The following is a 15,703-nucleotide window of genomic DNA, read 5'->3' on the forward strand; positions in this document are numbered from 1 at the left end:
TTGCAAGTGGGTTTATCAGGAGGAAAAGGCAGCTTAAGCTTCAGGGACGGTTCCTAGGGCCCCGATGGGTGGTGAGGGGGGCTGTGGGCTGGGCTGGGGCATAGCAACCTTGTCTTTATAATTTTGTTTGATTTTTCCTAAAGAGGGACTGCAAATGCTCAAGCTTCAGGGCCCATAAAATTCTCATCCATATGATTTCTGGTTAAGAGCTTAAGCCCTGGAGATAAAAGACGACTTCTCTCTCTTCTACTATTTAGTAATTTTGCATAGGTCACATTAAAGTTCAGCCTCGGTTTTCTCAGTTGTAAAATGGGAATCATTTACCTATACCTGTAGGATTATGATAAGGCTTAAATGGTACTCAGTGCTTCAGATATAAGAAATGTTCATAAATATCGGCTGCCATTATTATTATTGTTATTGCCAGAACAAGACCACAAGCTCCCTGAGAACAGATCTGGCGCCCCCAGAGCCCATTGCAGGCACCCAAAAATACTTACTGTAGGAATGATATCTTTTACAACCCACTCCACTCTCCCCACCCTCTCTGCGTGTCTAACCAGAAATACAACTTCAATTACGTTCTTAGTGCGACAAACATGGTTACCTCTTTAGCAAGGCGCCAGATAACTCGGTAGCACCTTCCCAATTTAAAAGGGTGCTTTAGCCTCGGTGAATCCTTCCCTGGTGAGTCCTGAGACCCCGGCTGTTTGCCTCGGGTCCCCCGCCCCGTTCCTCTCTCCCGGGTCAAGTGAGGACAGTTTGCCAAGGCCGGGGACTAGAGACACTGAGAGAACGCATCAATAGCATTAGCGTTGTACCTGCACTTGATGAGCGTTCCATAAAAGATGGCTATTATTATTATTACTATTACTATTCTCAACCAGGCGGCCATCTACTCCCCGCCCCCTCCCCCCGGAGCTAGGCCTGCATCATTTGCCTGAAGGGGTGTCGGGGAATGAGGGTGTAGGGGGATGGGGGTGGGGGGTTCGAGCCAGGGTGGGGGTCGGAGGGTGCGGGGATAGAGCCTCGCGGTCGCTTCCCCTCTTCAGCGCGCCTCCGGAGCGGGGCTGGGCGCCCGGTCCCCAGGGGCCGCCAGGGCTGGCGGGAGGCCGGGAGGAGCGGCTGCCGACGCATCCGCCGCGCCGCAGGAGGCGGAGCGCTGCACCTGGCGGCGGGTCCTCGGCGCCCAGACCTGACCCGGGCCAGCCGGAGAGCGGCAGAGGCGCGGGCCGGAGGAGGCGGCAGCGGAGACAAGGTCGCGCTGCCGGCTGCGCTCGGCCCGCATCCCTCCGCCGCATCCCGCCCCACCCGCCGCAGCCCCCAGGACGAGATGGTGCGCGCCGCCCCGACAGCCGCCGCCCTGGCGCCGGCAGCCTCCGCCCCGCGCCCGCGGGAGAGGGCTCCGCGCGCCCCGCGCCTCTGAGCGCCGCCGCCGCCCGCAGCAGGTGAGTCGGCCCGGCGGGGGCGGCCGGGAGCCCCACCCTGGCCTCCCCCGCGGGGGCCGCGCGGGGCCTCGGGGCAGGGAGCCCCCTGGGGCGCGCACACCTGCTGTCGGGAGGGGGCTTCAGAGGAGGGGCCCCGGGGAGGGCGGGGGAGGGGTGTCTCCGCTCCCAGCACTGCTCGCCCGCCGCTGCCCCCTCCGCTCGGCCTCCGGGTCAGCTGTCATCTTTAGGGGGTGCCGGGCGAGCTGCAGCCGGCACCCCGGGCTCGCCGGGCGCGGGCAGCACTTCCGCAAACGTAACTGGAGTCGGGAAAACAAAGGCGCTGCCCAGGGGAGCCCTGGCCCGGAGCCCGCAGCGCCGGGCGTGGGGTGAGGGCTGCGCCCCGAGGTCCGGCCCTTCTCGGCCCAGCCCCGCGCGCGCCCTGGCCATAAACGTCCTCGGGAGAAAGGGGGTGGCGAGAACCGCCAGACAGCCCCAGTGACAAGGTCGTGGCCACTTGTGTGGCAAGAGGAAGAAATTGACAGCGTCTGCCTCCCCAGGTGAATAAATACGGAAAAAATACCTCTTCCCTCTGCCTGCTGCCATCCTGGGAAAAATTGCCCCTCCTCGTGCTTGTTGACTTCCATTTGGTCTAACACGTCCCTAGAGCCCTTTTGAGGTGGTGATGCCGGTTGCTAGTCCTTCTGGGTCCTATTTCTTCCCTACACAGCCCCCCGTAAATTCAAGCAGGTTGGTGAAAAATTCCAAAAGCAACTTTCCCGGTGATTTATTCCATCCCCACGTCGACAGACAGGTGGATTCATTAGCCTTAAGGCCGGCATATGGTGCATTTTGCTTCTCCCACACACATTTGCAACCACAAACATTTCCTTTCATCTAAAAATATTTAATAAATACCATACAGAGCTCCTGGACAGATAAAATCTTGCCTATTAATAGTAGGAAGGAACCTTAAAGAGTTGAGGTTCTAAGCCCAACTGGTGTCTAAATAGTTCTATGTCCTTGGGCATGTCACATCTTCCTCTGTCTCAGCTTTCTCACATGTAAAAAGAGACGACTGGCTAGTACAGTGGCCAGCCTTACCCCTAATTGTTCTAGAAGTTTAGGATTTTGTGGAAATCTAAGCTCTTCAATATAAATGAGCATAAAGGGTGGGTGGACATACAGTTGACCAACAACATGTGATAAAAGCGGGTCTGTGTTTGGTAGCTGCCTGGTGTCTGCAGAGCATCGCTTCCCCAAGACATGGCCACCAGCCAGCTAAAGGTGTATGCATCATTGATGGCCTTGTTAAGTAAAAGGAGAGGATAGGGAGGTCAGCTTTTGATGCTTTAAGTTGCTGTCATCAGCAGACGTGGAAGATATTTTCAGTTACTTAGTGATAATCAGGTGGCTTGTGTTCATCACAAGTTGTAAGTGAAATTTAAGATTGCTTAGGAGGAGTCTGGGAGATTGCTAATGTGCCCAGAGCAAAACACTGGGGGAGTGGGAGGAGAGAGGATCATATTTCGGGAATGCATTAAAGCAGCTAAGAGTGTTTACTGTAATTTGTTTCGGAGGCACTTTCCGTGTCTGTAGAAATAAGGTAAATATAAAAACGTGAAGGCGAACTGAAACACAAAGATAAGCAAAACAGCACCTTTGCAGGTAGCTGGTGGTCTGAGGTATTGGATCGCTAAGTCTGTTGTATATAGTTTCTGGAATTTTAACAGTAATAAGGCACTTTGTAAACACTTACTATGTGTAAGCACCATCTTAAACATGTAATTTCTAAATTGCTGTAAGGTAAGTCTTTTCCCCCGTCTTGTGGATGGTGGAAAGGAAGCTCGGAAGGGTTAAGGAACTTCTACAAACCACATAATCAGTGAGAGGTGGAGTTAGATTTGACCCCGTGTCTCTGGCTCCAGAGCCTAGGAAATTTCCACATGGTGTGCCTCCCTGTTCAGCCTCACCACCTACGCAGGGTGGTGCTTCTGAACTTTGAAAATTAATGTTGCTTCGGCGTACATATGTTTGTTAATATTTTCTACGTGGGATAATCTGTATATTTGTAGTGCGTGTATATTAACGCATATATATTTACCCATTTGTTCTCTCCATTTTTAGATTGAAGGTAAGTGTAAAAACTAATATAACCAAAGATATGTTTAGTATTAGCCTTTTACTTCTTTTGATATTCGGTAAATCTCGATTTAACCATCTTATTCTAGCGAAAGGAAGAAATGCAGTAACTGTAAACGTGTCTGTTAGCTGCTTTGGTATATTGTCGTGGGAAAAATCAAGATCTAGTAAGTGAAAAAAGGAAATTGTAGAAGAGATTTGTATGCATACACTTAAACCTGCATACAGGCATCGCTGTACCTCATTGTCCCTCAACTGTTGCCAGAGGCTGCCTGAAGGAAGTGGGAGGGGGTGCAGAGAAGAGGGCGCTTTTACTTTTTATTTATAAAGTACGTTTTGGCTTTTTAAAAAAAATTTTTGCAACAAGCATTTGTTCTTTTATTATATAAACTAAAAATGGAAACAAAAAGAATAGAATTGATTCACTTAATAAAAATCTAAAATAGGAAAAAAACTGAAAGTGCCTAAACTGTCTAACATTAGGGAAGTGAAAGGAGACTCAAGAGATCAAAGAGGAAGGTGATATTCTGGGAATTCCAGGTATGGGAGCAAAGGATGGAGAGTCTTAGATGACTGATTTTTACCTTTTCTAAAAGTATCTCTAACGTGTTCTACAGCACCCCCAATTTTCCTCGTCAATAAGAATGCTTTGGTGCGCACCCCAATTTATCTGCCAGGCTAGGGCGATAAGAATTTCTTCCTGGTCTTGCTGGTCGTGGCTGTCTTTGGAAGCATGACTGTTCTTTACATAGAAGGTAGGAGTAGGAGAAATAAATTGACTTGCTGTGTCATTTCATGAGATTATGGCATTCTGCGTGACTTTAGGTGCAATTATCTTTAGTGACATAATTTCAGGAGGAGCAAGTTATCATTAAGTTAATTTAGTCTGATGCGTATATATATTTATTATATACAATCCCACAATTCTGCTTAGTTTTATGTAATATTAAAAAAGGCATTGCTTAGAACCCTTAAAAATTAATACATTTCTCTGCTCAGACTTAGAAATCCGGAGCCAAATACATTCAGAATCAAGAAAACACATGCTTCTTGTGTTTTGTACTTGAAGGAAATCTGAATAAGGTTGGCTCATTATAAATGCAATAGGCAATCCTGAGAAAAAGGTAATTGGAAAATTATTTTGCAGAAGAGATATTCTGACAATTTTAGGTGTCATCCAACATTTCATTTCAGGTTCTAATTCTGTCTTGGGAAAGGGAAATCTCAGTCTTTTGATTTAGGAAGCTCTGTTGCTCAATGGTTTCTCTTTAAATCCAGAAATCAAGTGCAAAATCCTACCCTAGCACAAAGCCAGTTTAGGTAAAACTTCTTACTCAAAGCAAAACAAATGTGGCATTTCCCAGGGCACAGCAAACGTATATATCTAAAGCAAATTCTGTGAGGGGCAATGAAAACATCTTAATGTCTCCATCAGGAACATTCCATTTAGGTATAATTCCTGTGTGGTTGTTTATCCAACATTAGCTGTCTGTGGCCATTTACTATACTTTACTAGCCTTTTGGAAGGTGAGCTGGGCCTGTGTCAGCTGACTCGTTGACTTAAATCCTGAATGACGGGTTATCTAGTACTTAGCCTTATTGTTGGATTTCAGTGACATTTGCTTTGTAGCTGTTTTTCGTTGTCTGTATTTAGAAGATACTAATTTACTTTTTTGTAAAGTGGCAGTGTCTAAATTAAGTTAGTTGGTCAGGCAGCTTTCGGAAACCATCAGAGTCATTTGCTAAGACAATGATTTATTGGTGCAGAGCCCAAAACCAAGCCAAACCAAACCACAGCAAATAAAAAAAATGTGAAACACCTAAACCTTGAGCCTATGTGTTAATATATGTCTGCTGTAGATATTAGAACTCTGGTTGCTAGTTTGTGACTCTAAGTAGCACACGAGTACACCCCTACCTCAGCACTAGCAGAAAGTACCGTGAGTGTTGTATGGATTAAAAGTTGCCTCTGGGCTGGCTGGGTTGCGTATTGGTTAAGTTCAGCTTCAGCGGCCCAGATCATGGGCATGGATCCTCACCACTCATCAAGCCATGCTGTGATGTGTCCCACCTGGAAAATAGAGGAAGATGTGCACAGATGTTAGCTCAGGGCCACTCTTCCTCGAGCAAAAAGAGGAGGATTGCCAACAGGTATTAGCTCAGGGCCAGTCTTCCTCACCAAAAAAAGAAAAAGAAAAGAAAAAAGAAAAAGCTGCCTCCATGTGCCTTGGTCCAGTGTAATGTAAATGTGGCTGAGCTGTAGATGTGTTGATGATTGTGTTGAAGGGATGTTCAGGTTTGGAAGTGTCAATGAGAGCTCCGTATTCCCTTGTGACCTGGTGGTCCTCCTGCATTTTAGGAATGGGAGAGAATGGGGCAAAGATGGGAAGAAATCTGGGCTCTTGGGTAAACCATATTCCACAGGTATGAAAGAGGACTGACCAAAGGAGGGCCAAGACACCTTTCTTGACATTTGTTCTGGCATGTGTTTGAGAAGGGGAGACCAACTCAGGGAACATTCTGCAAGTAGAAAACAGGAAAGTGCAATTTTGAATGACTCTGAGGAAGTGTTTTGATCTGAAATTAAGAGTGGGATAGGGAAGAGGAGGAGACGGGACATCGTGAGTCAGTAGTGGCTGGAGGGAGCTCTGCTGTGGCTTTGCGGAGGATAAAAGGAGAACTAGAGAGAGGAACTGGTGTTGTCTCAACAAGCCTGATTTGTGGGTTAACTGTGCCAAGGGAAAGTGAGTGAGGAGCCTGGGCTGGTGGTTAGCTGCCCAGGTGGTCATGTAGGGGGCCCTCCATGCACAGCGGGAGCCCTCCACTTTCATCAGCGCCTCAGCGGGGGCCCCGCTGCAGTACAGGGTGAGGAGTGAAGATGTGGCCAGCAGGGCCCAGGACTCCAGAGGAGCTCCGAGCCCTGGGACAGGGGAGGAGGGAGTCCTTAGGAGCCATGTGGCCAGTTCTGCTCTTATAACTGCTGTGGGCACTGTTCGGGACAAGGTTAAGGTAGAAGACATTGGAGCCCAAGGTAAACAAGGCCTCTCTCCACAGAGCCAAGCCCAAAGCCCCCACACCAAACATGTGAAACAGAACCCTATGGAGTGACGTGCACAGCATCTGTGACTTTAAAGAAACGCTCTGATCTGGTCCGGCACAGTCAAGCTTCTGTAGCTATTGTGGAGTGCACTCTTAATTCTATTTCAAAATAATTTCAGAACCCAAATTCACCTTTATGAGGAAGTTTGAATAAAAGGCTTTATTGTTATCCTTTCAAAAGGATAAAAATGACACACATTTTAATTTTATTTCCTATATAATGAGGCTCCCTGCATTTTGAAGGTGTAGTATCTTTTGAGAGTGTCTCAGAGCCCTGATCACAGGCCCTTTCATTGCTGCTCCTGGGAACCAGGAAAAGCAGACTTCTATTTAGCAACTCCTAGGACCTTTCAGGAACTCCAAGATCATGGGTCCTGACTGTCGCTCAAATGCCTTGTATTTAAAATAATGCCTTTTTCATATGTACTTTAAAAGTGATAAATGCTCACTGAAGAAAAAGCCAGTGAAATATAAGAAAAAAAAATTAAGGTAACTCTTGATTTTACTTCTCAGAGATAACCCCTAGTAACATTTTGATGTTATTTTCTTCAAGTCTTTTTCTGACATATGTTTAGTATGAAGTACATAGATTCACAGATATAAACTCTTGCAGTATGTAGAGATTTGTGTCCTGCTTTTTTTCACTTAATGTGGTGCATAGGTCGCGAGCATTTCCCCGTATTCCATACATTCTATTTAATTGTTTTATTGTTTCATTAATTAAGTTCTATTTTTCCATCCTGTGGATATAAGGTTCTATTTTTGTCTCATATGGCTATACTGTAATTTATTCAACTCCACTGATTACTTACTTTCTTTCAGTTTTGATTATTATGAAAACTACTAAAAGAAACATAGTTACACTTGAATCTTTGCCTTCTAGAAAGGTTATACTTCTACTCTCAGTGAATGAGTGCCTGTCAATTTTCATGTTTACCACCATTGAGTATTTTTATTTTCAAAAGTATTGGTATGGCTCGTATAGTAAGTATCTTTTTTCTTTAGTGAGCTGGGTAATGAATCTTTTTCTGAAAGAAATGGATAGTACGTGGTAACTCTCAGTTTATCAGTCTGAACAGCATAAGGAACAAAACAGTTTTAGATTACATAGATTGGAATGTGCTTAGGATAGAAATTATTTTAGACTATAGTGTATTTAGGGCATATAAGCAAAAATCATTGATAGTAGCTACCTGTCTATAGAAAAATGTATTTTAAACCTTGAAGTCTATGTTTTGATCTAAATTGTACACATAAAAGTTATGTCTGAAAAAGAAGCACTTATGAATTTCTGTTTAAAATTCCTGTCTTATGGATAGATTATTCTTTCTTTAACTCTCTTAGCTTCCTCAGTGTCTAATAGTGTCAGAATAGCCGATTAATAACACATCTTTTATTAAATAAGCATTTATCAAGCATTCATTGTAAATATAGCATTATTTTATATATATAATACCTGTACCAGAGCCCACTGTTATGTTATATTACTAATACCTGGAGTTGTGTTTTTGTTTCTCATTATAATTCTTATTTTTCCACAGTCTGCTTTTTCTGTGTTCCTAGGATTTTTAGATCTTAGACCCATATTCCTATACTAATTGTGTTTACCTGAGTCAGTCCTTTTCTGAAAAGATTTGAAAAAAAATTTTATGCATCTGTGTGTATAAAACAGGGATTCATATAACCAGGTTTAAAAATAAACCAAAAAACATTTTAATAGAATTGTAATTTGTCTTTTAATTTTTTGCTAATATATATTCTGTATAAATTGCTTCTAAGGTATAGGCGGCATTGATTTATTGAGGAAAATCTTTTTTTAAACCTTAAGCGAATAACTGTGTTCAATATCAACCTTTTAAAAATCTTTTGTTTTATGCTTTGAAAAGAGAAGTCTGAGATTTTCCATGTTGCATTCTTGGCAAAGAAACAAAGATTGCATTTATGTTCGTTAAAATAGTAAATAATTTGATAATACAGACAGTTCTCAAATGGGAAGTGTTGACTTGCTGTGGCTCCCAGTTTCACTGCAGCTTGGTGCTGACCAGGTGCCATCCTCCCCTCTTTCTCTCCTGTCTAACCCTGTACCTGTTCTGTTACCTAGAAGGAGTTTGAAGACACCTTTTCAGTATTGATAGATTTCCCAGGCTCCCACATGAAAATAGTTGTGCTTGTAGGGTCCCCTATCTGAGAAAATGCATAATGATAGAAAGCTAATAAGAATTGCATTAGCATTTATTAGAGAAATATATGTCTGGTGGTAGCAACAATACACATTTGAAACACATTGTGTGTGACACATTTATTTAGTGCCTTCAAAGATCACTGGCAGTGACTCTGTGGCTCCCACAGGTTGGAACCATTGCCCTGGAGGAAGCAAGCAACCTGTGATTCCATGCCCACTGCTGGGGCTTATGGCTGGAGGGGAGTGAGTAGGCAAGCTCTGGGTGGGCCTGTCCTGGGAGATGTGTTGGTGGCTTCCAGAATTCCCCTAATTTAAAAGTTATGCGCTCTGTTACGCTTAGGTACTTTTAGTACTCTTGGTTCAGTAATCTGGGTGCTACCACTATCTGAAATATTATTTCAATCGGGAAATGGTTTCTACGCTTCAGCACTTGAAGTGCAGTGAATATTGGAAACCAAGCCTGTCCGTTAGTTTGGTTATCCTAAACAATCGATTTCATTGCTGTGTCTGGCTACTGATCTTTGTTTAGGGAGAGATGACTGTGCATTGGTTCTACTTCTGCAAAGGTTCTGGGACCCCCTTAAATCCCTGCATTGTCTTCTTTCTGGACAAATAACTGCGGAGTATCAGCAGCAGCATATTCGATTAATTTCACTTCCCGTTTTGAACGTTTATTGGATTTTTTGTTTTTGGAGAAACTCAAAAGATATGAATATCTTTTAAAAAATATTTTTTTCATTCTGTAATATGAACTGTTACTTGTTCCTCACACTGGGCTTGTTTTCAGACAGGAAGTTCGAGAGGTAGAAGGAAATGAGATTCTAGGGCCTGCTTCAAATTTATACTATAAGCTGTTGGCACAGTATTTAATCAAAAGTCTAAAAAGAAATGAATGGGAGTCTGCTTCCGTGATGGTTGATAAGGTCTAAGGACCTAAGTTACAAAATTTTTTATTGATATTTAATTATGTCTTCCACAAAGTGAAAGTGAAAGTGAAAATCCACTTGGTTTTTATTACTAAAGCCACATTTAGGGTTAAAGGCTATTTCCCCCACACACCCTTAAGAGGTAAAAATAATTTGTTCCTTTTACCCTCTTAGCAGTTTGAAGGAATATATGTTAGGATTTCAGCTCCTTTCTTTCACATTTGTTATGTTACAAATATAATTAAAATGTTCCTACAGGGGACTATATATATATTTTTTTTGATCATCTTTTTTTTATTGAGTTAATGATAGGTTACAATCTTGTGAAATTTCAGTTGTACATTAATGTTTGTCATTCGTGTTGTAGGTGCACCACTTCACCCTTTGTGTCCACCCCCCACCCCACCTTTCCCCTGGTAGTACAGAGGACTGTATTTTCAGTGAATAGTTATTTCTGTCTGGAGATACTTAATTATCATTCTAGTCCATAATCCAACAATGTCTTCTCTAGGAAACCAGTGTACTCCCCCCAAATTAGGCTGTGGATGTGGAGATGGATGTGAACATAAATTCATGAACATTAATTTATAAAATGCTAGCCTAGTTTGGAGGTGGTGCAAAATAATTCTAGAACATTCACTTAGGAAGAAGGCTTTTGGAATAATTGCATAATAAGGCCCAGCATTTTAATGAAATATTATGCCCTAGAATAAGATCATAACTACCACCACCAAGAAATGTTCATATGTTACTTTTGAGTTAGAAAAATGCTTTTCCGTACATTTCATTTAAGCATACATAAATCACCCCTTTGTGAGTTAGTTGACTTGGGTTTGTGTTTTTATCCCCATTTTACAATGAGGAAAGGGAGGCTCAAAGAGGCACTGATTTGTCAAAGCCAGGAGAGCAACTGGAACTTCTCTCTACATTTCCTAAAATTAATCTCTGTCACATTAAACTTCAGTAAAATCTTATATGTATATTGCCATCAGGTGCTTGTCAAAAATAATCAGTATTCATTAAGAGCTTAGAGGAGTAAAAGGCAATATGCTAAGTACTAGATTCCTCCGTCAGGGAGTTTATAACCTAGTTGGGCAGACAGGAAATATCTATAAAAAGAGCAATAAAATTACCCATAAATCCTACAGAAGCTGAGGAGTGAGAGCAATCTCTAGAAGTAGAGGGTGGAGTCAGGAAAATACTACAAGGTTAGTCTATTTCCAGGTGTTATGAAAGATTGCATTAGATACGATTCATAAAGTACTGTCTAAAATGATTCCATCACAGGATATTTGTACTTATAATTTGTGTTAAGACTAGTACCCTAAAATAAAAGGTCAAATGTTAGGAAATGTTTAGTAGGGGTTGCAGTGGCAAAACCCTGTCAGTCTATTTCCAGCACTGAAGCCATATTGATCTTTGTAAAATACAGATGTGGCCATTGTATAATCCTGTTTCATTCTCTTCAGTGGCTCGCCATTGTGCTCAAAATAAATCATACCTACAGGTTCTTATTATATATCAGGCACTGTGCTAAGAGTTTAACATGTATTATGCTTTTTCATCCTCACAGCTACACTAACAGAAAAGTATCGCTATGTTCCTCATTTTGCAGATGAAGCGACTAAGACTTAGAGAAGTCAGTAGCTTTCTCAAAGCCACAGTTACGCACTGACAGGGCTAGGATTCCACACTCATCCCCTAGTCAGTAGTGTGTAGAAGGCCCTTCCTGATCTGGCCCTCGCTTGCTCCTCCTGTGGTTACTCTTATTCATCCTTTAAAACTCTCCTAAGGTCCCACCCAGAGATTCCTATGTCACCCCGGCTTTTTCCTGTTTTAACCCTGAGCACAGTATGTTGTGGCTGTGTTTTCCCGGTCTTTTTCTCGCCACTGGACTTGATAGAAGGGCCTGCATCTTCTTCACCATTTGAATTATTGATCAGCTAGCACGCATCCCATCCGACGGTGGGTGCCAAGTTTATATTTGTTGGATTAAAAAAAAAGTCTTTATTTTCAATATAACTCTCTAATGTAGTATTTTATGTTCTCTCCTATCATCCTTCAGCTTCATATTAAAGGCCCTCTCTAATCTGATGCTGTCTGCTAGCCTCATATGCCCTTCAACCCCAGTATTAACCTTTTCAGGATCTCCTGCTGTCTTTTCTTTTCTACCATCGTGACATCCTAGAATAGTTTTCCCATTCCTCTTTGCCTAAGGCAAATCCTCCACATCTTTTAAGGTTCGAGTTAAGTCCCTCATTCTCTTGACAACCCCTATCTGAAGTTTGGGCTCTCTGCTCTGAACTTCGGAAGCACCCCATTGTCTGTAACGTTTTTTGTTAATTATACGGTGCTATGTGGATTCTCTTCTATTATTCTTCCGACTTGTCATTTAGATCTTCCTTGGGTTTTGGGCTCATCTTTTCAACTATAAAGCAAGTCTTTGAGGCCCAAGACTAAGTTTTTGACATCCCTGTCTAGTAGCTGCATAATGCATCAAGACCCAGTATCTGCTAAGAGCATAGGCTGCCTGGATTTGAATCCCAGGTCTGCTACTTACTCGCTATGTGACCTTGGGCTAATTATTTACCTTCTCTGTGCTTCAGTTTCCTCGTTTATAAAGTGGAGAAAGTAGTCATTCTCAACCCACATAACTGTGGTGAAGATTAAATGAGTTAATACATGTTAAACCCATAGCAAGTGTTACTTAAGTGTTGTGTTGTTGTTAGTAATAATAGTGATTATAATAGAGCCCACAGAGCCCTTACTGAAATACAAATATGTTGTCAAGATGAGCAACCACAGGGGCCGCATTAACCATTATGTGGATCAATTTGTCTGTCACCTAGCAGACACATTTTGCTGTGAGCCTGGGACAGGTCCACCAAGAATGACAAGGATGGTAGGTTCCGGGGTCTGGGAGGAGTTTCAGTCCAAGTGGAATGCTGTCAGTAGCAGCTGTGGGGAGCTTTTGGGCAGCGCTGAGTGCCTGGAGGGCTCAGACTGGACACTGGAGAATCAAACTGGGCTGACAGGACTAGAACAAGTTTTGACTCTTTCACAGTTTGGTTTAGCCATAAAGGAGCCATTTCCAAATGCTCCAAAAGGAAGAGGAAGATTCTAAAATAGTCGTTCACCGTTGTGCACCTTAATGCCCTTGTAGCTTGTGTAGCTGTTATAAAACCTACCTTATACCTATGTCTTTTTCATGACATTGGCTAAATGTCTACCAGATGCTAAAGTGATCCTTATTGAAAAAAGATCTGTTAGATTTGACACTGAACGCTGTGCCTCTGAGGAAAGCTCTTCCTGGAAAATTCTGAGGGTTGAACAGAATGTTCAAGAGTGTAGCCTGTGAATACCAGGACTCTAAGGCTCCTTTAGAGTTGTTTCTCTGTGTCTATGCTGGTAATAAACTGCAGCAGTAGTTAGAGTCCTGCTCTGGGACTCCCATTGCTCACAGGCATGGAGAATGGCCAGTAACAGTTGACAGCATAGACCTAGTGCTGAGGTTGAAGAAATGGATTTCCCCACTTGGCAGCTTCCGTGCTGGTCCCTGGGCAATATCGAGTTATGATGGCAATGGCGGCAGCAGGAGTGTCCTTTCCGTGTTATCCAGGATTGTTTCTTCTCCATCACTGATAGTTATGTCGATGCTATGTTATAGTGGTTGTAAATCTGACCTTTGGTAATTATTATTCCAAATAATATATTCAGTTTTAAGGGTTTTTTCCTTCAAAAGTTGAATCCATTTCCATCCTCATATATTTGTGGATAACTTGGTATATGTTTGAGCAGTTTTAATTTAAATACTTAATGAAGAAAGCTATCAATTTTAACAAGGATGATGTTACCGCCTCGCATCAGTAATTCAGAAATACCTGCTATTTGAATGACTCAGTGTGGGTACTGCTAGAATGCCTTTCCAGGTTTTAAAGGGCTTTGTGGTATTTTCACACTAATGGTGTTGATTACTATCATTAAATAGTGCTAGGTGAGAAAACTTCTAAAAAGAAACGAAGTCCTTATCCAGTTAACATTGACTGAAAACCTGTAATAAAGATTTCCCAGAGAAGTATACAAATTTATTTCTGTGTATTCTTTGAAATGCCATCTTCTCTCTTTTTTTAAATTTTCCTTTAAAAAAGTCTCTAAAACTCAGATGTTTAAAACAAAATATTAGCTTAATAGGTTCACGTTGGTGAACTACTCAGATTAAGTACTTCATCCAGCATGTAAATAGTTTTACTGCTCTTTATTCTTGCTCTATCAATCTTATGGCAAATTAAATGTATCTAAGGCATTCAAAGCATGACCTACTTTGGGACATAGTTTAATTTTATTAAAATATTGAGTTTATTTCGGTTCATTTGTGTTTTATTGTCCCTGATCTTGTGATCACACAGATGACTATAGTTACACTTTATTTTTTTTGCTATGTTTGCAATGTGATTATTTCAGTTCCTTTTCATCAAAATCTAAATATGACCTGAAAATGTTGTCTAAATATTAATGTCCTGAATTAGAACTAAAAGTTTTGTTTGTATTTTTAGATTTGAAATTCATAGAAAAGTTACTGAATGTGACACTCATATAAAAGGTACTGAATGTTATATTACAGGAACATTTCCTTAACTACTTTGCATTTTTTGCTACTTTGAGACTCATGTAACTTGAGAACCTTTGTGTAACCTTATGATAATCAAAAATCATTTGAGTAAGATGCAGAAGAAAGAATGGCTTGGGAGAAAGTCACTCATCAAGGTTTAAATCAACATCCTAATGGAAGATATTTTGCGTCTTTGAGTTAGCATTTGGGCATCAGTTCTTCATCATCACTTGGACAATTCAGGGACTTATGCTTTTTTAAGAGGACTTTGTGTCTTTCTCTGACCTACTTGATAAAGACTCAGCTGTTGATTTATGAAGGTTAAGTAATTAAAGGCCACCTGATTAGAATTCATGCAGTCAGAATTCATTCTGTACAATTCCGAAAACTATTTTTAGTCTGTGATAGAAGGATACTAGTAGCTGCTTTTAATTGTCTTTTACGAAGACAAAGCTCATATGCCTGCCTATTTCTTTTTTAGTTTTGATTTTTATTTTTTAAATCAGAGTTATGCATCTACAAAGTTTTAAAAAAATGAACAAGTTTATAAACCTTGTTTTAAAAAAAGAACAAAAACCGAAAAAACATTCTATGCCATCCCTCCTCATTTCCTCTCCCAGAGGCAGCTACTTTCTTTTGCTTTTAAGACTATTACTTTGATGTTCAGCAGTATATTTTTAAATGAAAAGCTTGTATTCCTTTTTTTTTTTTTTTTTTGGTGAGAAAGATTAACCCTGAGCTAACATCTGTGCCAGTCTTCCTCTATTTTCTATGTGGGATGCCTCCACAGCATGGCATTTTACATTTAACTCTATGATCCATTTTGAGTTAATATTCCTATAAGGTATAAGACTTAGGTTGATGTTCATTTTTTGCAAATTGATGTCTAATTGCTCTAGTACCATTTGTTGAAAATGTTGCCTTTTCTGTATTAAATTGTTTTCACACCTTTGTCAAAAATCATTTGGGCATTTTTATGTGGATTTATTCCTGAGTTCTCTGTTCTGTTCATTGATCTATTGTCTATCCTTCTGCCAGTACCACACAATCTTATTACTGTGTAGCTATAGAAAAAATCTTTTAAAAAATTGCTTTAGCTATTTTGGTTCTCTTTTAATGTAAGTTTTAGAATACTCTTGTCTACATCTGCAAAAAAAATCTTGCTGAGATTTTGATAGGGATTGCATTAATCTTGTATATAAATTTGAGGAGAATTGAAAACTTTACTGTGTTGAGCATTCCAGTCCATGAACATGGTATGTCTCTCCGCTTACTTAGATCTTTGATTTCTTTCATCAGCATCCTGCACAGGTTTTGTTAG

General features: G+C 41.3%; 1 protein-coding gene across 6 annotated transcripts in view; it reads left to right on the top strand.

Annotated features, from left to right (window-relative positions):
• The first annotated feature begins 577 nt into the window (after nt 1–577).
• The window catches only part of MFSD6 (major facilitator superfamily domain containing 6), a 71,558-nt gene continuing 56,432 nt past the window's right edge, over nt 578–15,703 (top strand). Inside the window, exon 1 of one of the 6 annotated variants that reach the window (XM_014837559.3) lies at nt 578–687. The gene's annotated coding sequence lies outside the window, so the exon portion shown is untranslated. Of the gene's footprint in view, nt 688–1,133; nt 1,449–1,964; nt 1,985–3,350; nt 3,559–15,703 lie in introns of those variants that run through there. The other 5 variants (XM_014837561.3, XM_070508253.1, XM_070508252.1 and 2 more) reach the window with 5 other exon arrangements.

Source organism: Equus asinus, chromosome 4 (assembly GCF_041296235.1).
Source record: "Equus asinus isolate D_3611 breed Donkey chromosome 4, EquAss-T2T_v2, whole genome shotgun sequence".
NCBI classification, from domain to species: domain Eukaryota; kingdom Metazoa; phylum Chordata; class Mammalia; order Perissodactyla; family Equidae; genus Equus; species Equus asinus.